We start from the raw sequence: 23,707 nt of genomic DNA on the forward strand, positions 1-23,707 counted from the left end.
CTGAACTTCCTGTAGGGTAGTAGATCATAGATTGATAGCACAAAGTGGTAGCACAAGTGTAAGCAAGTAGATTGACCTCAAACCCTAGAAATCACCTCAACAACAAAGTGAAATGCAATGGAAGTAAATCAAGCACAAGATGACATAAGTATTTATCCTATGGTTCAGCTCATCACCAAGGCTTGCCTAAGTCTACGTTGTTGAGGTTAGCCACTAAGTCTTAGAGCTTTGCAACCCTTCCTTGATCTCAAGTCAAGAGAGTTAACTCTTGAGATGAGGGGTGAGTTTACTAGCTTCAAGAGATGGTTACAAACCTCCTAGGACTACCACATAAGTTGGCAAGCTCCATGGGGCGATGCTCTAGCTAGATAGGAGCAAGCTCTAAGAGTAATAAACACAAACCATGGGCTCAAACACGAACCAAGTGCTCTTAGGCTTTGGAAATCAGTGGATCTGCTCTCTAATCGAGTTTTGGAGCCTTTTCTCTCAAGGATTGATGGGGAAATCACAAAAGAATGCTTGGGAGCTCAAGGTCACCAATGGAGAAGAGAGAGAGTGAGCGCTTTTCTGTTCTGGTCGATCTGAATCGCTAGAGGTGGAAGAAGAGTCGTTCGAGGGGAGTGTGAGAGGTATAAATACCCCCAACCCCCAACCATCAGTTAAGTCATGGCAGTGCCACGACTCAACTGTGATAGTGCCACACTGTGGCAGTGCCTCTCTTTAGGTGCGGTACTGCCGCACCAAGCAAGACAACAAGGATGAAAACAGTGAAAGTTAGGCTGTCTTGGGTGAGCAACTGAGGATGTGTGTGTATAAGATTGGGCACTTGGTTGCACACTTTAGCAAGTTTATTATGTCTCCCTTTATAGTACGGCATTCCTATACTCAAATTCAAAATATAAAAGAATTTAAACCTCCTTTGAGTTTGTTGTCGTCACCATTTATAAATTGGGGCTCTTCCATTTTGTATAACATCCTCGATTGTAAATTCCATGCTTGTCATCTTGATAAATCTCATTAGTCCTCTAATTGCATGGTCATTATCACCAAAACCCACAATTAGGGCTTGATTGCACTTTCACTAGTTGGATGGAGCCAACAATAGGGGAATTAGGGATGACAATAGGTCGATTAAGGTGCAGGTAGAGTAAAAAACCCGCCCTTGACAATGCTCACAATACTTGGCTACACCCGCCCTCAATGAGACCCAAGGGTGCAATGTCATACCCGCACCCTGTATCAATTTATCATCACAAGTATCAATTTATCATCGCTGTTGAATCGTGAAGTTTTCACAACAACTTAAATCTAGTCTCATCCATATTGTATAGACAATATAGTCCGTACAAATCATCGTAAGTTATACATAGGTTTGCGCCAAACACTAGTTTTTTACTTGTTCATATCTTGTACTAGTGTTGTTGCTTGCTAGCTTGTTTAGCTCTAGTGCTAGTGCTTACTAGTGCACGTAGCTTGTGCATAGTGTTCGTTTTGCTCACTAGTATGTGCAGGAGCTCCTAGTTGCATGTTTGAGTATAGTTGCATAGGTTTGTGTGACCTTGCTTATTACTAGACTTGTGTAGGTGAGCTCTCACTTAGCTCGGCACGTTAGATATATATACCTTGTGTAGGATCTTACAAAGGCATTTGTGTTATTATTGGCGTAGTCAGTGGGTATATAATTAGTTTCATCGGCTAGCCGTAGCGACTAGGTTTAGAAACAACTATTCACCCCCTCTAGTCGGTCATCTAAACCTTACATCATCAAACTTTAAAACTGGACATCTCAATCTTCAACTCTCAAAAGTATTTAAGTTACCTTCCTGCCATGTATGAAATGTTTCTGAAGGCAATTTCATCAATTTTTATACACCATTTGTCATAAAATCTAAGGTATCCAAGTGATTTAAGACCAAATAAAGACTCCAATCAAAGACTAAATTGCCCATCTCCAATTAGTTAGTTTTGCTCTCAACTTGTTTAGTTTCCTAGTAAGGTATAGTTTAAAAAGACATGCATGCATGCCATTAATTTTGATTACCAAATATAGGCGCCATTTTGGGAAAGATGGTGTTCAAAAGGCATACAAGTTTAGAAGGCAGGCATATATGGATTGGGTTGAGTAATTTAGAATACCTTGTAATTGAGGACAAAATTTAAACCTGCGATACCTTGTATTTCTGGATGGAGGGAGTAGTTAAAAATGAAGTAAATACATGATAAAAATTTTAAACCATGAAAATGTTTCTAAACTTCTAAGAATTTCAAGAAAAATACTAATGATAGACTGGGACATGACAAACCCAAATAAGGTATTTAGAGCTCATGAAAGTATATCTGAAGGCTTTCAAAAATTAGAATTGGCTCTAGAAGTATGAAAAATCGCAAAAAAAAAGGGACATATGTTTTGGATTTTTTTTCGTAACAAAAACAGCAGATGCAACGAGGATGTTTGAAAATTTTCCACAACAAAAACGTGAGATGCAATTAGCATGAAAGCATAGCATAAATGCATTCAACATTATATGTATCTTTTATGTTGCTGGTTGCATCCCATTTGTTATGGACATTTTTTAAAAATGCATTTGGACATCAGTTAGAACGTTTTGGAAATTTCCAAAAAATTTCAGGATTTTTTAGCATCTTCTTAGAGATAAAACTAATTATTGGAAGCTTATAGAGATATTGAACAAGGTCGAGATATTTTATTTGGGTTTTCATGTCCCAAATTGTCCTAGAATTTTCTCGAGATTTTTTAGAAGCTTAGAGACATTTTTCATGGTTTAAAACGTCATGGGGTATTTATCCGATTTATTTTTACTATAAAATGAGGAAACTATCTTGAAAATCACTTCCAAACCAGCGGTGAGGTAATTTAACCAGTTTTGAGAGTCATGTGGTACGATATCTAGTTTGTAGTCAGAGAAGAAAAACTATTCATCAACAACGGTTCAAACAGATAAAATTAAGGGCATGTTCAGTTCCACAGAACCGTGACCTATAACGATTCCTACCCTGATTATTTGTCTAATTTGTATAACCTTTAATGAGCTGGAATGATTCATGGGTGGAATCCTGGCTAACCGAAGAAACTCCTCCGGTATAACTTGTGAGTCGTGACAACATCGGGTGCATATTGTTGTAAAAAAACATCGTTTTGCATATAATAATATTATACCACCATCTCACGAGGAGAAAACACATGCTCATAGAAATGTGGGCCCTGTTCCTTTGGATCAAATTTGGCTTATACTGATTTATTATGAGAGGAAAACAATGTTCGTTCGCTAACAACACCGATGAAGTAGTTGGAGTGAACAGCACCGTGGTGTTCACCGGTGCAATCAAACAGGACAAATCGACTTTTTTTTTTGGCTTTAAAACAAACCTGAAATATATTAGGATATGTCAACACAATCCAGTTGCACACCTATCTTAAGTTTATATATAGCAACTAAAATTATCATGTAAACAATCCCGTTATCCGAGAAATCAGTTCTTAATCCAATCGCACACCTATGTTAAGTTCATAGTAACCAAAATTTACACGAATATAAGTACAGTATAGTACCCTGTACATTCAGTTCAACAGCTAGCTTTTGTTGAAGAAGAGTGCATCGTTTCCGCTCATGTTCTCGCGGCGCGCGCTTGCTGTAGATTCACTTGGGCTCCACCCTGGCGGACGGCAACCCGCCACTGCTGTAGTCGGCGAAGGGGCTATCACCGCCGTAGGGGTGGCGCGGCGTCCGGCTGGCGTAGCTCATGGAGTTGGACGCGGAGTCGGGCCCCGGGCCGCCGGCCATCTTGAGCACCCGCTCGATCTCGCTGACCACCTCGCCCATGGAGGGCCGGTCGGCGCCGGCCTCCTCGACGCAGCGCAGCGCCAGGTCCACGTACTGCTCCAGCCCCGCCAGCGCGGACGGCGCCGCGCCCAGCGCCGGGTCCAGCAGGTCGTGCAGGCCGTACAGGTCCTTGGTCCGGTCCAGCGCCGCCTTCATCTCCCTGACGATGTACCGGCCGCGCTCCAGCGGCTTCCTCGCCGTGGCCACCTCCAGCATGAGCACGCCGAAGCTGTACACGTCGCTCTTCTCCGTCAGCTGCTGCGTCATGTAGTACTCAGGATCAAGGTAGCCCATGGTGCCCTTGACTTGCGTGGTGACCTGTCCCCTGCCGTCATCTCCGAGGGGCTTGGAGAGGCCAAAGTCGGAGACCTTGGCGTTGAGGCGCTCGTCCAGGAGGACGTTGCTGGACTTGATGTCGCGGTGCACGATGGGCGGGTCGGCGAGCTCGTGGAGGTAGGCGACGCCCTTGGCGGCGCCGAGCACGACGCGGAGGCGGCGGCGCCAGTCGAGGCGCACGCCGGACTTGCCCGTGAGGCTCTCCTTGAGCGTGCCGTTGGGGACGTACTCGTAGACGAGGATCTGCTCCGCCTGGTCCAGGCAGAACCCCACGAGGCTGACTACGTTCTTGTGGTGGACGCGGGAGAGCAGCTCGATCTCCGTCCGGAACTCCAGGCTCCCCTGCAGGGAACCCTGCTGCGACCTCTTCACCGCCACCAGCTGCCCGCTCGGCAGCGTCCCCCTGTACACCTTCCCGTACCCGCCGTTGCCGATGTCGTTCGCCTCCGAGAAGTTGTTGGTGATCTTCCGAAGCTCGTCGAAGTTGAACATCCGCGCACCTCGCAGCTGCGGGATCACGCTACTGCCGCTCGTGCTCTTCATGTCCCAAGAAACTGCAGCAGCAGCCGAGATGGTTATACCTCTGTCAGTAACAACTAACAAGCACAACAGAGAAACTGTACAAACCAAAAGACTGGCTCCTCTCTACGTTCTGCTTTGGTCTCCTCTTCCTCCTTGCGACGAAGATGACAAGCGCAAGAACTCCTGCCACAAGAACCGCTCCACCGGCCGAGACTCCGATGATAAGAGGTAAGTTGTTCGCTTTCGATTTGGATGGTATCAGCAGCTCTACGTTCATGAAAAAACAGTCACATATATAGCATGGTGTGCAATCTGAACTCCTGAAGTGTACATTTTTTCCTGTCCGTCTTACCATTGCCAAAACTGTACTGCTGCCCAATGAAATAGTAGGGGCCGAAAACAGGGGGTGGCTTATACGTCTGGTTGCTGAGTATGAACCCAATGTCAGAGATATCCTGCTCACCAAACTGGGTCTTGCCGCTCGGGAACACCTCCAGCGCCATCTGCAAGTTGTTCACCGAGTTCATCCGACGGGTCATGGAGGGCGACCGAGTCCACGGGGAGGCTGAAGCTCAGGAACTTGGCCTTGATGCCGCTCTCCAGCTGGCCCCAGTACGACCCGTTGCTCAGGTCGGAGAACGACGGCGACCTGAAGAACAAGGTGCCCCTGTAGGGCACGGCGCAGACGCAGCTTGGGCTCAGGAGCTGGTCTGACAGGCATGGCGGTGGCAGCCCCGAGCAGTTCTTCGGAGTGCTGTACGGCGGCGGCGTCTCCTGGTTGGATTGCCCCAGCGGTGTGCAGTATTTCTCGTTGCTCCCCGCGCTGCAGATGGGATTCCCGACTAGTCTGCGTGCGCAAAAGACAGTAGATGTTTGTGACTTAGTGAGGAATGAATGAATCAACAGCCATCAGTGCACTGCAAGTTTGTTGCCTCACAAAATTAGAGCAAAATGTCCAGTTCCTACGCACATGAGCTGTTTGTTGTACTGTGATCCACTGACAGTTATCTGGCTTATTTGGTTGTCTCGCAGATCGATCAGTTGGAGCTGAGTGCTGTAGTCTGATCCAATAGTTAGCGTGCCGTTAAAACGGTTGCCCCGGAGCCTCCTGCGATTGTCAGGAAGTACCCAACCATCAAGAACTGAACTTGAAGCATGAACTCAACTCTATGATTGATCGTTTCTATCCCTATATTTTCCTTGACATGAGCAGTTTGTGCATAGAGTGCTAGTACAAACTTGTGGAGAAGCAAGCACTCACAGTGTCTGAACTGCAGGAAGGCTGAAGAGGTCTTGCGGCAGCTGCCCTGTAACACGCAAGTTTTCAAGGTACCTGCAACCGAGAAACATTCAGACACAAGTTCTGGACTTGAGTAGGACAAGGAAGGAGTGTAGAGAGGGGTTACTTACAATGAGGTCAATGATGGCAGAGTGGTGAACCAGGAAGGAACATCAGATGCATTGAAGCTGTTGTTGCTCATGTCCCTGTCAGAAAGGAAGAACATTCAGAAGTTGGATACTTAAAATTCTTTTATGACTCAAGAAAAGGAGAAACTTGAGCAAGAGTCACTTACACAAAACTGAGTGCACTCATTCCTGTGAGGTCTGGTAGTGGACCAGTCAGCTGGTTGTTTTCTAGGTGGCTAGTGTGAACAGAAAAGAGCCAGAGAGGATAAATGGTTATAGCTTCCTAGTACTATTGTACAACTGATACAGCAGACCAACAAGTGAAAAAAAAACCCAGAGTAACAGACTCACAGCTCTGCAAGTTTTGTGAGGTTGTTGATGTTGCTAGGAACTGGCCCAGTCAACTGGTAGTTGTTATCAAAACGTCTGTGCCGACATAATAATCTCACCATCAGAACAAGTCCATACATGTCACGGTCAGAAGTACTCCTACTTGCTACTGAAAAATCTCTAGATTTTCTCTTCTAAGTCATGACATGTAGGTGATGTACTTACAGGACTTCTAGTGTATTAAGAAGGCCCAAACTAGGAGGAATGCTTCCAGTAAAGTTGTTGTTGTCAAGAAGCCTGGATACATAATACAAGCCATCCACTGTCTGAGCTTCACAACATAAATAAGCAAGTAATTATGAGTTGACAATTTGGGTTTCCTTACTTACAGATGTATCAGCTTCATATGTGAGTTGAAAATCTGGCTCGGTATGGTTCCTGAGAGCTCATTGATCCCGAAGTGGCTGCGAAGAAATGGTCATGAAACCACAACTCGATCAGGGGACTCAAAGTATCCCAATATCAAGGAATTTAATTCTGGGGATCGGAATTGTACATACAAGTGCTTTGTATTTGTCAGATTATCCAGCCCGGGATTTGTGCCATCGAATACTGGAAGTCCTCCAGAGAGCTTATTGTCAGCCAGATCAAACCAGTATAGTTTCGAGAGTCTTCCGAGTGATGCCGGAATGGAACCACTGAACTTGTTTGAGTTCATAGATCTGCAGGCATGGAATACAATGACCAATCTTTCTTTTTTTTCCCATCATAGTGGCAGTGAAGGAAAAAAATCATATTATACTGAACCTAAATGCATAAATGCTGTGAGGATCAGCAATCAGGTCCAATACTGGTTAGATGAACACACAACAGAGCTAAAGGTTGAGGATTTGCTCAGTTGAAAAGTAATACGACATTATGATGGCAATTCCATTTCTATCATCGAATGGACATTTGTTTGCAGTCACTTCTAGAGAATCCAGTAATTTTGTATGTTTGAAATGAACAAAGTAACATTTAGAACGAGTTGGTAGAAGACAAACTAAAGTTGATCCCCAAGTGACAGTTGGATAGATATATAGGTAAAAGCTTTTTGTTGAACAGAAGATACGATCCCAAAAATATATCCTTGTTTATGGTAGCTAAAAGATCAAAGTCATAGACATAAGGTATCAGGTTTGATCTCCTTACAAAAATATAAGCTTGGAGAGCTGTCCTAGTTCTTTCGGTATTTCTCCAGAAAAGCTGCAACCAACAAGAATTCTGCAAAGGAGTCGGAGAGCAAATAAGTCAAAGAACAATTCATGCATTGAAATATTGAAATCAGTGAGCAATTCGGACAAACTACCCACAGGTTTTCGAGGTTACTCAAACTTCCAATGGTTGCAGGAAGAGGACCACCCAAGTCCTTGTTGTAGGAGAAGTCCCTGCCAAAAAATAGGTGGCAATCACCTCACAGGCTCACATGCTTGCAACCATGCTAAAATTCCAATTTATGTGCTTGTTTGGGATGCTCAAGTACTCAAAAAAACTAAACTTTAAAGGGCAAGAAATTTCATACAAGGTCTGCAATTCGGACAGAGACTGGATGTCGCCTGAAAGGGACCCTGACAATCCGAAACTTGATAGTCTTCTGCAAAAACAGCCACCATGAAACAACAACAACTGAGTGAGTGATGAATTGTTCATCTATAAAATGGATAACTAGAAGGAAAGGACCATATGTGATCTCTCTTAGCTGCTGATACTAACATGCCCGTGACCCGGTTTCCTGTGCAGGTTATCCCAATCCATTTATCTCCACATGGGTCAGTGCCCACCCAGTTGGATGGCGGCTTGTTCCAGGAATCTTTAATCCCGTTGAGTCCAGCAGCTGCACAGAAGAGCAACAGAATGAGCAAATGAGCACTGCAACAACAAGGACAAAAGGAAGAAACTGAAACATACTATCTTGTGTATTCGTGTCAGCCAAGATGACAAGAGCCTGCGCAAGAAAACCGAACGAGAACACAAGCCATGGAGAAAGCTTCCATCTTTGGAGAGCTTCTTGAGATGTCACCGAATTGCTCTTAGCTGCTCATCTTCTTCTTCGGAGGTCAGAAGCTCTGGCAGAACTGCATGTAGGTCATATTAGTTGGTGCGTAAGGTAGGAAATGAGGCTTCAATTTGTATATTCATTGAACTGGTCAAGATATCGATCCATATAGTTCATCATCTCCTACCCTATATGTATGAATTAAATGAACATGTCGTCCCAGCTCATCCAATAAGTAGCTAGCATACCCAGTCTTTGAATTAGATTTGGGCAAAAGAAATTAGGGGAAGACCAGATGGAGTCAACAGCGTGCAACTTGCAATGGGAAAATGACAGGATTTGCGATATTTTAGATCTTAATTTAGTGGTTGAGTGCTGGGTCGCAATTACTCAATGCGACAAGATTATAATTTAGCTCTTAATTTGCGCAATTTTAGCTCTTAATTTAGTTTCTGATAGGGGTAAGGGTGCAAACGCAAGTGCACTCAAAGTGCTTGGCCCGCAAAAAGAGCAAAATAATTGCAGGCACATGCAAGTATGTTCAGGCGTTCAGCATATAAACTGGTGGAATATTTTAATTTGGATGTTGTAGGTATTCCATGTGTTTTCTCTTGTACGGTGGAATAACATTTCAGATGTTTATGTGACCAACATGAGCTAAACCCTACCATGAAACAGCTCATACACTTTTCAACTGCATGATGTACAGTTCCTATAAATGGTTGCAACTGCTAGTTGATTGATATATAGTACTACTGTAGGCAGCGGGGCATAAGCGGGATCGTACTTAGTTGCATTATCTAATCTGCTCAATCATGGATGGAACATGTCAGTTTCTAACAATTATGTTTGGATCATAGTTGGATTATCATGATCTCTATTCAGTCTCTGTGAGAGTTTTCATCACTAGTACAGAAAAGGTTTATAACAACGGCTCAATTTTTTTTTGTAGGGATCGCTGGTGATTAGAGCCGCCCCCTACAGTAGACGTGCTCGGGACCCACTGAGATCAGTCCACTCCTACAAATGGCACAGCAGGGGGCGACTGGCGATACAAGCCGCCCCTATAAACTAGGTTGATTTGTAGGGGTGACTCACTCACCAGCCGCCCCTACTATTCAATTTGTAGAGACGGCTATGATCAGGCCGTCTCTACTGTTGCGATTTTTAGGGGCGGCTCAATCACTAGCCGCTCATACAAATGCTCCACGTATAAATGGTTGCTGCCCTCTTCTTCCTCCTCGGGTCACTCACTCTTACACGAAAAAAAGGCTTGGGAGGCCTTGGACACCTCCCAAAAATTGCTCTACTAAAGAGGAGGTTTTGGTCTCGAATCCTTTGGTGGTTATAGAAGATAAGAAAATATTATTCCAAACTTTTTTTTGAAGTTTTAATGGTTGGTTAGTGACTAATTAGAGTTTTGCTTTTTCTTCTCTCTTCTATGATGCTTGAGCTACTTATAAAGCAAATTAGACCAAAGTTTTGAAGGTACTAGGGTAAATTAGGTAGGAAAATAAATCATACCCTTATTTAGTTGATAGTTTCTTGATTTTAGTGAATAATTTATTTTATGGATGTTTCATGTACATCTAGATATAGATCTAGGGTTTTGTTTTTTATTAATTTTATTTTTATAAATTTATGCTTGATGAAATTGGACTAGAGTTTGCATGAAAGATAGTGGGTAAAATATTAATTGTTGCTAATTATTGTCTTTGAAATTGTTTATTGTAATCAACAAATATATATTTTTAATTATTTATAGGATAAATACGCCATTAATTAATTATCCTCTACCATGGTGTGTTCGATATGCTTCATGTAATTATATTTGATTCCTTTATATATATACATATATATATATATATATATATATATATATATATATATATATATATATATATATATATATATATATATATATATATATATATATATATGAATAAGTAGTCCTTTAATGTATTTTCTTTGGTTGTTGTTGTTGTAAAAGATGGAGTACATGAACTCTTGGATGTATGGTTCGTTAAGGTTCAAGGTAGGTTTTTGTGAAAAGGTGGATAAATTTATTGAAGCCACAGAGAAGCATGCAACGACGTTGACAGAAAATAAGGATACAATTATTTATCCCTGTAAAGATTGCAAGAACTGGATAGATGTGACTATCATCAGATCACATTGGATTATGCGAGGATTTGTTAAGGACTACATAACGTGGATTCATCATGGTGAAATAGTTGTTGTTAATGACGACGATGAGGAGGAAGACGATGTTGAAACCCTAGAATCCCTGTACCAATATTTAGCAGAGCTTGATGCACGAATGGATCACGAGTATGGCAATGAACAAGGTTGTGATGCTGGTGGTAGGGATGGTAACGACGAAGGTGGCGCCAATAATGATGACAAAGCACGTCTCGGGGATGAAGATGATTATGATGATTTGGAGGAAATGATTCGGATCATTGGACCAAAGATTTTACTACAGAGCCCAAAAGGTCTAGAAAATTTAGAAAGAGTGAAAAAGCATCGAAGGAGTCTGTGTATAGTGTTGAAAAGGGTTGTCTGACACACTAGACAGTGCTATGTTTTGTGCTTGAGCTACTCATCCTGAAGACTAAGTACGGCTGGTCAGACTGTAGTTTCAATGATCTATTGCGTCTCCTATCATGGTTGCTGCCATAGCCAAACTCAGTTCCCGCCAACACATACCAAGCGAAGAAGGTTATAAGTCCATTGATAATGGGGGTTGAAAAAAATCCATGTATGCCCCCAACTACTATATCTTTTTCGTGGCGACACATTCAAGTCACTAGATAAATGTCCCAGGTGTGGGGCCAGTTGGTACAAGAACAACGGACTTTACGATGGGGATGAAGCATCCATGAGGAACAAGAGAAATAAGGGTGGGAAAAAGGTGGTACACGATTCTCAAGCCCTAGAGGACACTCCATTAGGCAACGATGCAAAGCAGAGAAGAATTCCTACCTTGGTAATGTGGTACCAGCCAGTGGTCGACCGCTTGAGGCGTATGTTCCTAAAACCTAAGGAAGCCAAACTCATGACATGGTGGGATGATGAGCGCAAGGTGGTTGATGATGTGATTGCACACCCAGGCGATGGTACTCAGTGGCAATGCTTCGATGACAAGCACAAAGAATTCAACGCTGACCCAAGCAATATACGATTTGGCTTGAGCACCGATAGAATGAATCCCTTCAATGAGAGGACCAGCAACCACAGCACATGGGCAGTGATCTTGACCATGTATAATATCCCAACGTGGCTATGTCGAAAGAGAAAGTACCTTTGATGCAAGAAATGGAGAGCTATGGAGGCATGGGGAGCCTATGTACTGCGTTTCGAAAGGAGCCATGATCATATGTAGAGCCATGATCTTTGTTACTACCAATGATTACCCCACGCTGTTTGCTTTGTCTAGACAGATCAAAGGGAAGACATGATGCTTAGTCTGCTTGAAGGGTACTACATGGGTGTACCTGGATGCATCCAAGAAGATAGTTTACATAAGGTACCGACATTTCTTAAAGACAAATCACACATACCGTAGCAAGATGTACTTCAGATATTATGACAACACCCCGGAGAATGAACCCCCTCTAAAGAGACATCAAAATGAGCAACACACGTTCGAAATGGTGAAAAACATACGTGTCATCCTTGGAAAGAAGAATCCAGATGGGACGAAGAAAGATAGAAGCACACCTCCTGTCGCCGACGTACCTTTCAAGAAATAATTGATCTTTTTTCAGTATCTGCCTTATTGGCCAGACTTGGAGGTCCCCTATGCCATTGATGCTATGCACGTGCAGAAGAATGTCTTTGAGAGTCTCATTGCTACCTTGATGGACACAGGCAAGACAAAGGATGGTCTGAAATCATAGAAAGATATGGTGCAGCAAAATATGAAGGCAGAGCTTCACCGGATACCTGAAGGTAATGGAAAATACACTCTGCCCGCGGCTAGCCTCAACCTGACCCAGAAGAGAGGAGGGAGATATGCACTTTCCTTAGGAGATCAAAGTTTCGACTGGGTTTTCATCGAATGTGAAGAGGCTAGTGTCGATGAAGGACTTGTCAATAAAAAATTGTAAGGCTCACGATTGTCATGTGATGCTAATAGTGTTCTTACCCATTGCAATCAGAGCTATAAAGCCAGAGTTCTTGAAAATAGCCATCACCCGCATGTGATATTTCTTTTCGAAGATCTCATAGAAGATGATTGGTAAGAAAGAGCTGAGTGACCTACATGATTTTATGGTGGAGACCCAAAACCAACTAGAGATGTGTTTACCTCTCGCTTTTTTTATATAATGTCACATCTCATGATTCACATGGTTCATCAGATAGAGGCCCTAGGCCCTTGCTACTTACATGAAATGTGGTCCTACGAGCGGTTCATGTCGGTTCTAAGCCGATACGTGCATAATCGAGCATACCCAGAGGGCTCCATGATAGAGGGTTACAGTACTGAAGAAGTCATCGAGTGTTGTCAAGAGTACCTAAAAGCATAGAGAGGGATTAGTAAACCTTCTTCTCGTCACAAGGGTAGGATGGCTGGGAAGGGCACCAATGGGAGAAAAGTGTTCATCGACCATGGTTACAAAGAAATGAGTCGGGCGCATTACAGTGTCGTATAGAGTACAGAACTGATGCAACCATACATTGATGAACACTTGGCTATCATTAGTGAGGAAAGAAATGGCCGTACAGACGAGTGGGTGATGAAACAACACAACTAACGATTAACTACATGGTTGAAAGACCAAAACATATCGACTAGAGAAACCGCAGATGATATTACCATCAGTAGGTTGGTGGCGGGGCCATCGAGACAACTGACATCTTAGAAAGCTTACAAGATCAATGGGTACATGTACTATACCCACGCACAGGATAGTACATGTGTGAACCAAAACAACGATGTTCGAATAGAAGCTCTCGATGGAGTGGAGCAAAAGATCCAATTCTTTGGCATCATTGAACATATATGGAAACTTGACTATGGATATGCCCACTGTTTTTTTATATGCTCACTGTTTTTATATATGCTCACTATGTTTATAGATGCTCACTATTTTAATATATGCTCACTATGTTTACATATGCTCACTGTTTTTACATATGCACACTGTTTTTATAGACGCTCACTATTTTTTATAGATGCTCACGGTTTTTACATATGCTCATTGTCTTTAGATATGCTCATTGTCTTTAGATATGCTCATTGTTTTTATATATGCTCACTATTTTTACATATGCTCACTGTTTTTATAGATGCTCACTGTGTTCATAGATGCTCACTGTTTTTACATATGCTCACTATGTTTACATATGCTCCTAGTTTTTACATATGCTCAATGTTTTTATATATGCTCACCGTGTTTATAGATGATCACTGTGTTCATAGATGCTCACTAAGTTATGACATACTAAACCCCAACTTGTTTTATTGTAGTGGCAAGAAGAGAAAGGAATGAGAGCTGACCCACACAAAGATGACAACCTCTAGGAGCTCGTCGGCGACCTTTGCGCCTTCATATTGGACCAGATTATACACGTAAGAGGCACTTATCATGACCGAAAATCCGAGTTAGGAAGGCATCCTCAGTGCTAACACCTTCGTGAAATGAAAAGGCTTGATAACAATGTGTATGGAATATGACATTGGTCTTACCTTGTATAACGGTTTGGACTTGTGAATTATGTCTATGTAACGATGAATTATATATGTTCTTGTGAAATTTACTTGTAATGTTAGTTTATATAATATTCTTGTGCCTGTGGATATAATGTTTGAATTATATATGCATATATGTATATATGTTCTGGTCATATTTGAATTTTGAATTTTGAAAATTTTTTTTGTGGGAAAATATACTATAGGGACGGTTTTAGATTGAACCGTATCTACAAATGTAAATTATTGGGACGGCTGGTGTTATAGCCGCCCCTACAAATCATTTTTGTAGAGATGGTTGGTGTTACCAGCCGCTCCTACAAATCGATTTGTAGGGACGGCTTAGGAACCGCCCCTACAAATCCTTGATTTGTAAAGACGGTGTGGTAGGGGCGGCTGGCAAAACCGCCTCTATAAACCATTGCGAGCCGCCCTTACAAACCCTTAGTGTAGTAGTGCATATTAGTTTCATATGCATTTAATAGTCTACCACATAAATGTTTTTAATGACATGACAAAGCTCTTAAGAAGAAGAGTTTTTTTTATTGGTAACATTACAATTTTGAAAGTTTTGACAAATACCATTACTGTCCACCAATTTTGTATCTTACAACTACAATTCTTTGATTCCATGAAACATGCCATGGTCTACGCTTGGGAAGTACTTAGGCCCCCACCTGCAGACGTATATAGAGTCATCGTATTTTTGTACGGACAAAGCTGCCCTTCCATCTTCCTCTCTCTATATGTCACTAACGTGTGGACCCCACTCCTTCCTGCTTCATGGCTCCCTCTCCTAAATCCATCTCCCATTGCCCTGACCGTCGCTGCCTAGATCCGAGACGTGGCCACAGCAGCCGATGGCTTGTGGGGGCGGCGGGGCGCTTCCTCCTGGTCCGCTAGAGTGCGAGTCCAGGAGGTCCTCACCATCCCACGCCGCCTCGTGAGAGTTCGAGTTCTAGAAGCTGGGCAGGAACTTGTTCTTGGCGCTGCTCACTGCCGACGAGCCCTTCTTCGATGGCGGCATGTTCCTGCTCCACACCCACCAGGCGCCGGCTAACCTGGACGACGAGGGTACTCCTGCCCCTCAGCACAAGGTGGCCCGACGCAGTACTCGCGTGCTTGCCGGGCGGCAGCGAGGCGGCCCGCTCGCACGTGCTCGCCGGCCATGGCGTGGCCGATAGCTCGTCTGGTGTGGTGGAGCAACAGTGTCCATGCGCCAGCCCAACGACGGTTTGACTGGCCCGACATGGCAGCCATGGAGGGTGGCCAAGGTTGGTGAGGGCACAGAGGGTGGCAGCCATAGAGAAGGACGATGTGTCGCTGGGGAGGAAGAAAAAGACGATGCATGAAGACGAGGGCAACATGGACCATACACAAACACTTGGTGGCCATGTACGCCTACAGGTGGGCCTAAGTCCTTCCTAAGCGTACACCGTGACATATTTGAAATCAAAGAATTGTAACACTAAGATTTAAAATAGGTGAATAGTAATGGTATTTATCAGTTTCATCTCTTTTGGCTTAATTACGAACTCTATATAAGTCATGAAATTAAATGTGTATAAGCAATAGGATAAAACTATGCATTGAGGTAGATGTTTTATTCTTATTTCATTTCATTTTATATGATACCATTGTTTTAAAAACAACGCTATAAAACTCTCCACTGATAATGACCTCGGATCCCTAGATTGATACGATGGATTATTGTAGTTCAGCTGTTAAATTCAAGTTCTACCCTTAACTTTGGTGCCAGTCCTTGTCGTTGGACGTTTCCTGTGTGCGCTTGGCCACTAGCAATGCATTAGGCGCGAAACTTTGGATTTTGCTCTTGCCGATGTCCTCACAGGAATTGGTGGAAGGGGTAGTAGGATTGGAATCGGTGGAAGGGGTAGTAGGATATGGGGGAGGCGGCGGATCTCTAGAGGAGGCGCTGTTTAGTTCGACTGATGGAGAAACGAAACTACATGTGTGACGGTGGTGACGGACTAGTAGGTTGGAAGTAGATTATATTATTATTAAAATCTAATAATGCCTGATTATAATAATCTAAACTATAATCTAGCATGTTTGGATCATAATTGGATTATTTTATCTTATTTATTGTAACCCAACTATGATCAAAAGGCCTTGGTGTCTATAATCTCCAATTAGTAGGTTCAAGGTGGATTACATAATTATTATAATATAAGGCTTGGATTATAATAGTCTAACCTATAATCTAGCTTGCTTGATCACAATTAGATTATTTTAACTAATTATTATTATTATTATCATCATCATCTAATTGTGATTAAAACATACTCTAAGTTATAGGAAGGACAAAGACATGCCTAGGCCCTGTTTGAAACACACCATTTTTTCTCTATATTCCAACATTTTTTTTGGTGAAATTAAACTAATTTGTGTGAAATTAAACTAATTTCTGTCAAATTTTTGTACGAATCATATGAAATTCCTGCGTTCCAAATAGCCCTTGCGATGGAACTCAAAATCTCGAGGGCAAGGCATATGAAAATTAATGATTTTTCTTCGGTTAACCATAGACATCAATTTCTTAATCAGACGATTGTGTTTGGAGTAATTTCTTTTCTTTATCAAATGCGCGTGGAAAAAACATCTTGACAATAGTCTATCTAAATATAATGATGTTTTATCAACATTTTTTTGTTAGACTCAGTTTGTTATCAGCTTTTCCTTCCCCACGTTCAACCTTCTTTTATGATCATCTTAGATAATACGATAATGATACCATTAAGACGTCCAGATGGACAGACGCCTCTCTTCGCTCACTCCCACACGTGTCGCTCACCCAATGACCCTATCCGCTCGTCCCATCCGTGCGCCCCGACACTCACTGCGCCTTTTCCTCACTGCATTGTTGTGCCTATCCGCCCACCCTACTCCGCTTTGCCGTCGCCAGTCCTCGACAGCGCCACACCCCATCCCATGTGGCCTCCTCTGCGCTGCCTCCTCCTCGCCGCATTACCCATTGGACCCAGTCTGCCTCACCTCGCCTCCACCATGCTACCTCCTCGCCGTGGCTAGCCCGCTCGCCGCGACCGCCTCCACCGAGCCTCCACGATGGATGCTCCAACAAGCAGGCGAGCGGCACAAGATTTGTGTGACACTGCGCCCGCCGGCGAGTTGCCCGTGCCGCTGCCGCACTGCGAGCTCCATGCGCCGGCGTGCCTCCATTCGTCTAGGCAAAGCCCATGTTGCCAGAGTATGTTTCCAGTGTTTCATGTTTCATTTGGATGTTGTAAGTGTTTCATCTCGATGTTGCATAAGTAGATTGAAATGTTGTTCATGTTCCAGTGGCTATACATATATGTTTCATAGTGTATGTTCCAAATGTCTTATCTTGTTTTCTAGACATATGTTTGCAAGTGTTTCATCTGGATGTTGCATATTGTTGGGTTCATAAACCTGGGTCCCACATGGACCGGCTTCCCAGCAAAAGCTCACCCCAGCAGATGACATTGAGAACGACATGCAAAATCCTAGGCCAGCCCAAACACATAAACAACAGGCCAGAAGGGCGATCCAGTCTCCGACCGGAAGGCCTCGCTAAGGAGAAACAACGCTCGCTTCCGACTCCGACCCGCCTCTCCGACCGGAAGTCCTGGCCGAGGAGGAACGGTGCTCGCTTCTAACTCCAGCCCACCTCTCTGACCGAAAGGCCTGGCCAAAAAAGAACGACACTCGCTTCCGACTCTAACCCACGTCTCCGACCAGGGATGCACCGAACCTTTGCTTATAGCCCTTCTCCGACTGGCACAGTCGGAGCCGACTAGGACCAACCGACTGGGGATGCTCGCTCGGTGAGGACCAGGAAATGGGCGAAGCAAGTAAAGCAGGACGCTCAAAATCAACAGCAATACCGAGGACCATACCCTATACACCTACAGGACAGTACCGACAGGACATGTCAGAAGAGTGTCCTGCAACCATCCAGGTATGTCAAAACCCAAGCAGTGTTATGGGCGCCGACATTTTCCCTACAGTGTTGTGGACGCCCGCAAACTCCCATATACCAAACGAGCACGGTAAAACCCCTTGCATGCCTCTGGGCATCAACAGTATGGCAGGCACCGACGTCTGCCATACCAGAAGAAGACGACGCAACCTCCTACATGCGTCTGACATTAACAGTGTTATGGGTGCCTACAATCATCTTGTACTCGACGGCGTGGGCAACAAGACTTAGCATACGTACACTCTCTCTCTCACACACACTTGTAAGGCCATCCCCATCATCTATAAAAGGGGATGCGCTCTCTCCCAAATAGAGAGAATCAGTCCACAACAACTCAAACAACACACACGATCTGAATGACCAAGGATCCCAACAAACAACAAACGTTCAAACACTTAGCACATAGCGGAGCTCATGTCACTCTCAGCCCTTCAGACCAGAGTCCGACCAGACCTCTTGTACCCCATCTTTCTCCCTTCCGTTTGTAACCCCACAACAAACTTCGAGCACCTAGGCTCAGGAATAAAGTCACCGATCGACTCAAACTGGACGTAGGGCACGTTGCCTGAACTAGTATAAACCCTGTGTCATTGAGTGCTAGGCCACATCCGATCACAACGTACGACAAAACTACAAATATTTACATGTTGGTCACTTTCTGCACCGACAGTTGGCGCCATCCATGGGAAACACGCTGTATGTTCACACTTTTGGTCATCGGATGGCCCACTTTTCCACCACCTTTGCCATGGCGGGCTCAAGCGATACGACTCGCTTCGGCTCACTAGAGTTCCCTGCACTCCCACCTATTGGGATGCGGGGGCCTTCTATCTTTGAGCCATCCCAGGCCTTCCTCTTCGAAAGCCTGGACTTCGTCGCCGACCGGCTCGGCGTACTTTACCTCCGTGAGGAGGCACTTGTTCCGGTGCCCGTCGAAGGGGCGCCCTCCATCGGCTCCGAGACACACGATGACTTCAATGATGAGGCGCCTGCGCTTCATTCCAAGCAAACGCTCTACTCAAACCCTGCTGTGAGTAATGTACATGCTATTATTTACTCGCTATTTACTATCTTCTGCCGATTATCCAGAGGGACCGCATTGTCCGCACCGCAACCACCGTACGACCGGTTCTCCTATGGCCTCGCGTCCCCCACAGACGCGTACGCTCGAGGGCTCCAAAGGAAGCTGGCACTGCCCCTTCTCACATCTGAATTCATGGGAATGGCGAGCTATGCTCCCACCACTTTCCATGAACTCTTGGATGACGAGGTTGAGAGCGACGGCTCCAACATCGGCGATGTGGCACCCAGCCACCGTCTGTCCTGGGAGTGCGCTGTGGCGGATGCTCCGAGATAGCCCTCGGTCGTAGCAGAGTCCTTGCAAACTCACAACCTTCAGACCCTCATGCGGGGGCCCTTGTGCTCGCGCCAGAGCACGTCAAGGAGCTATGATAACAGCGGCAGAACCAGCCGCCACCTGCGCCGGCATGCTCGGTGCAGCATGTTGCACCCCATGCGCGTAACCCAGCGAGCAGCGCCCGAGGTCACGCCCGCTAGGTCTAGCATGACATCATTGACAAGGGGAACGACCCCCATAGTTCGCTCGGGCTAGCCAAAACATTGCCGTTGCGGCAATGCTTCTGCGCGGCGTTCTAGAGCTCGTCGACTTCAAGGAGCGGGCGGTCCACCGAAACTTCCGGGCGTTGGTGGAAGCCACCGCCGGTCAATAGGTAGAGAGCTCCGCATTGCGACTCCAACTTGCGGCATCTCTCCCCACCAGGGAAGCGGGGGCGCACTAGACGGATCACTCCATTCGCTCACCGCTATAGCCGCCAAGCGTGGCACAAGAGGCCGCACTATGCTGCGGTCCAACCTGGCGCCTGCTCCACACCGGCTGCCGGTATGTAAATAGCTCAGTCCGAACCAAGATGCTCATAGTGTCATCAGCAACCGGCATTAGGCCCGACATGATGATGACGTCCATCAGGCGACGGTGAGGACAGGCGACATGGGTCATGGCCAGACCATCAAGGGGAGTGGTGAAATGCGCCCCAGGCATGATCGCCAGCTAGACAACTAGAGTCCCAACCTGGATGGCCCAAGACCATGAGCCTTTGGCCGACGCATCCAGAGAGCGCCGTTCCCACAACGCTTCCGACCGCCCACCAACATCACCAAGTACACCGGGGAAATGAACCCCGGTATATGGCTCAAAGATTTCTAGCTCATCTACCGAGCCAGAGGGGTGGATGATGATCATTTCATCATTCAATATCTCCCCATCTGCGTTGGGGAACATGTTTGGGCATGGCTTGAATTCCTCCCGCACGACAGCATCCACGACTAGGCGGACCTCAAGAGGGTCTTTGTTGGAAATTTCTAGGGGATGTATGTCTACCCTAGAAACTCTTGGGACCTCAAGAGCTGCCAGTAGGAGCCCAGCGAGTCCCTACAGGATTACATCCACTAGTTCTCCCAATGATGCAACTCCCTCCCTGATGTCGTCGACGCGGACGTCATCAGTGCATTCCTCTCTGGGACAACCCGTGAGTCCCTAATCCACAAGCTTGGCTACCTGAAGCCCGGTACCCCCGCGACCTGCTCAATGTCGCCACGAACCACACCTCCAGCGAGGACGCGGTCGAAGCGGTCTTCAATAGAGGCCAGGACAAAGGCAAGGCCAAGCGCGAGGACCAAGACGAGGGCCCCTCCACGTAGAGGGGCAAGAAGAACAAAAAGGATCAGCGCCGACCGACCAACACCACGTTGGTCGCCGCAACTGATCGCGTGAGCAAGTAGCCCCAGTAGGGCCTGCCCGACCACTTCAACAAAGCTCATGGATAGCCTGTGCACCAACCACGCCTACCTCATCAAACACCTCTAGAAGGACTGCGAGCTCCTCAAATGTTTCCCATGATAGGTCGGTGGGCTGAAAGAAGGAGATGACAAAGAGGCGGCAGCCAAGAAAGGAGGCATGGCGGGCAAGGACGGGGATAGCTTCCCCGACCCCGAGGAATGCATCATGATCTTCGGGGGATCCGACACCATTTGCTCTAAGCGCTAGCACAAGGTACGCTATAGAGAGGCATGCACCGCCGAGATGGCCATCCCCTCCTTCCTTACCTAGTCGGAATCTCCGATCACCTTCGATTAGAGGGACCATCCCTCCCATGTTGCTAGACCAAGATGTTACTCGCTCGTCATCGACCCCATCATCTGCAAGAAGCGCCTCACCAAGGTACTGATGGATGGAGGTAGCAGCCTCAACATCCTCTACATCGACACCCTTGACGCCATGCGCATCTCTCGATCGGAATTCTGCCCAGCGGGCTCTCCCTTCCACGGTGTGATCTCGGGAGCGTAGACATACCCGCTCGGGCAGATCGACTTGCTTGTCACATTTGGCAACTGAGCCAACTTCTGCTCGGAGGTCCTCACCTTCGAAGTGATGGACTTCCTAGGGTCCTACCACGCCATCTTGGGGCGGCCATGCTATGCCAAATTCATAGCAATCCCCAACTACACCTACCTCAAGCTAAATATGCTAGGATCGAACAACGTCATCACCGTGGGCAACACCTTCTCGCACGCCTTCATGTGCGAACACGAGCATTTTGAGCTCACCACCGTTGTCATCAACTCGTCTGAGCTCCCGCAACTTAGGGACTTGTCGACCCTAGTAGTCCTAGACTGCAACAAACCAACCTCCTCGATGGCCTTCTGCCCACTCAAGGAAACCAAGGCAGTGGGGATCGACCCCACTGACCCAACCAAGATAGTGTGGATCGGGACCCAGCTCCTGGCTAAATAGGAACGCAAGCTTGTCGACTTCCTATGTGCCAATCACGATGTCTTCGCATGGAAGCCTTCTAACATGCCGGGCATATCACGGGAGGTCACCGAGCATGCGTTGCGCCTCGTCCCAGTCTCGAAGCCCGCCAAACAGCGCCTACATCGCTTCGACGATAAGAGGCGCAGGGCCATAGGCGAAGAGATCACCAAACTCCTGGCAGCCGGATTCATCAGAGAGGTATTCTACTCCAACTAGCTTGCCAATCCTATTCTTGTTAAAAAGAAGACCAAGAAATGGAGAATGTGCATTGATTATACTGGCCTCAACAAAGTGTGTTCCAAGGATCACTTTCCTTTACCACACATAGACCAGATAGTCGACTCCACCTTGGGATGCGAGATCCTCTCCTTTCTAGATGCCTGCTCAAGCTATCACCAGATTACGATGAAAGAGTCTGATCAACTCACAACCTCATTCATCACCCCGTATGGTTCATACTATTACATAACCATGCCTTTCGGTCTGAAGAACGCTGGCGCCACCTACCAAAGGTGCATGCAGCAATACTTCACTGACCAAATCGACCTGCTCGATTAGCCTGATCAAGTTGAGCGGCCGAAACCAACAATTGCCGTATATGGTTATGACATAGTGGTCAAAACAACTCAAGCTTGTGACCTAATTGCAAAGTTGGTCGCGACATTCGCGAACCTCCAAAGGTTCAACATCAAGCTGAATCCCAAAAAATGTGTTTTCGGGGTTCCAAAGGGGAAGCTGCTTGGATACATTATGTCCGAGCATGGCATCGAGGCCAACCCCAAAAATATCATGGCCATCTCCAACATGGGCCTTATACGCAATGTCAAGGGCGTACAATGGCTCACCGGCTGTCTGGCTGAGCCGATTCGTCTCCCAGCTTGGCAAATGGGGGATGCCACTCTACAAGCTCCTAAAAAAGATGGATGCCTTCATCTAGACTAAGGAAGCTCAGCAGGCTCTGGAGAGCCTCAAAGCATCACTAACGTCGGCCCCAATCCTCGTCACTTCCGAATAGGGAGAACCCCTCCTCCTCTATGTCACCGTGAGCAGCCATGTGGTGAGCGCTGCCCTGGTCGTCGAAAGGGAGGAGCTAGGACACCACCTTAAAGTCCAGCGACCCGTATACTTCATCGGGGAGGTACTCACCGACCCCAAGGTCCGGTACCCCTAGGTGTAGAAACTCCTATATGCCATACTAATGGCGACCCAGAAGCTCCTGCACTACTTCACCGACCATGAAGTCACGGTCGTCACTTCATACCCTCTCGGAGACATCGTCCACAACCGCGATGCCGCAGGACGGATCTCCAAGTGGGCACTCGAACTAATGGCGATGACATCAGGCATATCCCCCGTACCACTATTAAGTCTCAGGCTCTCATGAATTTTGTCACCGTATGGATGGAGGTCTAGCTACCGACCTCGGACATCACCCATGAGTACTAGACAATGTACATTGACGGGTCCGTAATGGTGCCCGGCTCTAGGGCTGGAGTGGTTCTAATCTCCTTAGACAGGAGTAGACTCCGCTACGCCATCCGCCTCCATTTCTCAACCTCAAACAATGCCATAGAATACGAGGCCCTCATCAATGGGCTGCGCATCGCCATCGAGCTCGGTGCTACGCGGCTCTACGTCTGCGGTGACTCGGAGTTGGTCATTGACCAAGTTATGAAAGAGTCCTCCTACAAAAACACCCTCATGGCAGCATACTGCTAGGAGG

The 23,707-nt window shown here is 46.0% G+C and overlaps 1 pseudogene; it reads right to left on the reverse strand.

Moving 5' to 3' along the window:
* Positions 1 to 3,395: 3,395 nt before the first annotated feature.
* Positions 3,396 to 20,990, reverse strand: LOC136503362 (leucine-rich repeat receptor protein kinase HPCA1-like; annotated as a pseudogene).
* Between the last annotated feature and the right edge of the window lie 2,717 nt (positions 20,991 to 23,707).

Source organism: Miscanthus floridulus, chromosome 14 (assembly GCF_019320115.1).
Source record: "Miscanthus floridulus cultivar M001 chromosome 14, ASM1932011v1, whole genome shotgun sequence".
Classification (NCBI taxonomy): Eukaryota; Viridiplantae; Streptophyta; class Magnoliopsida; order Poales; family Poaceae; genus Miscanthus; species Miscanthus floridulus.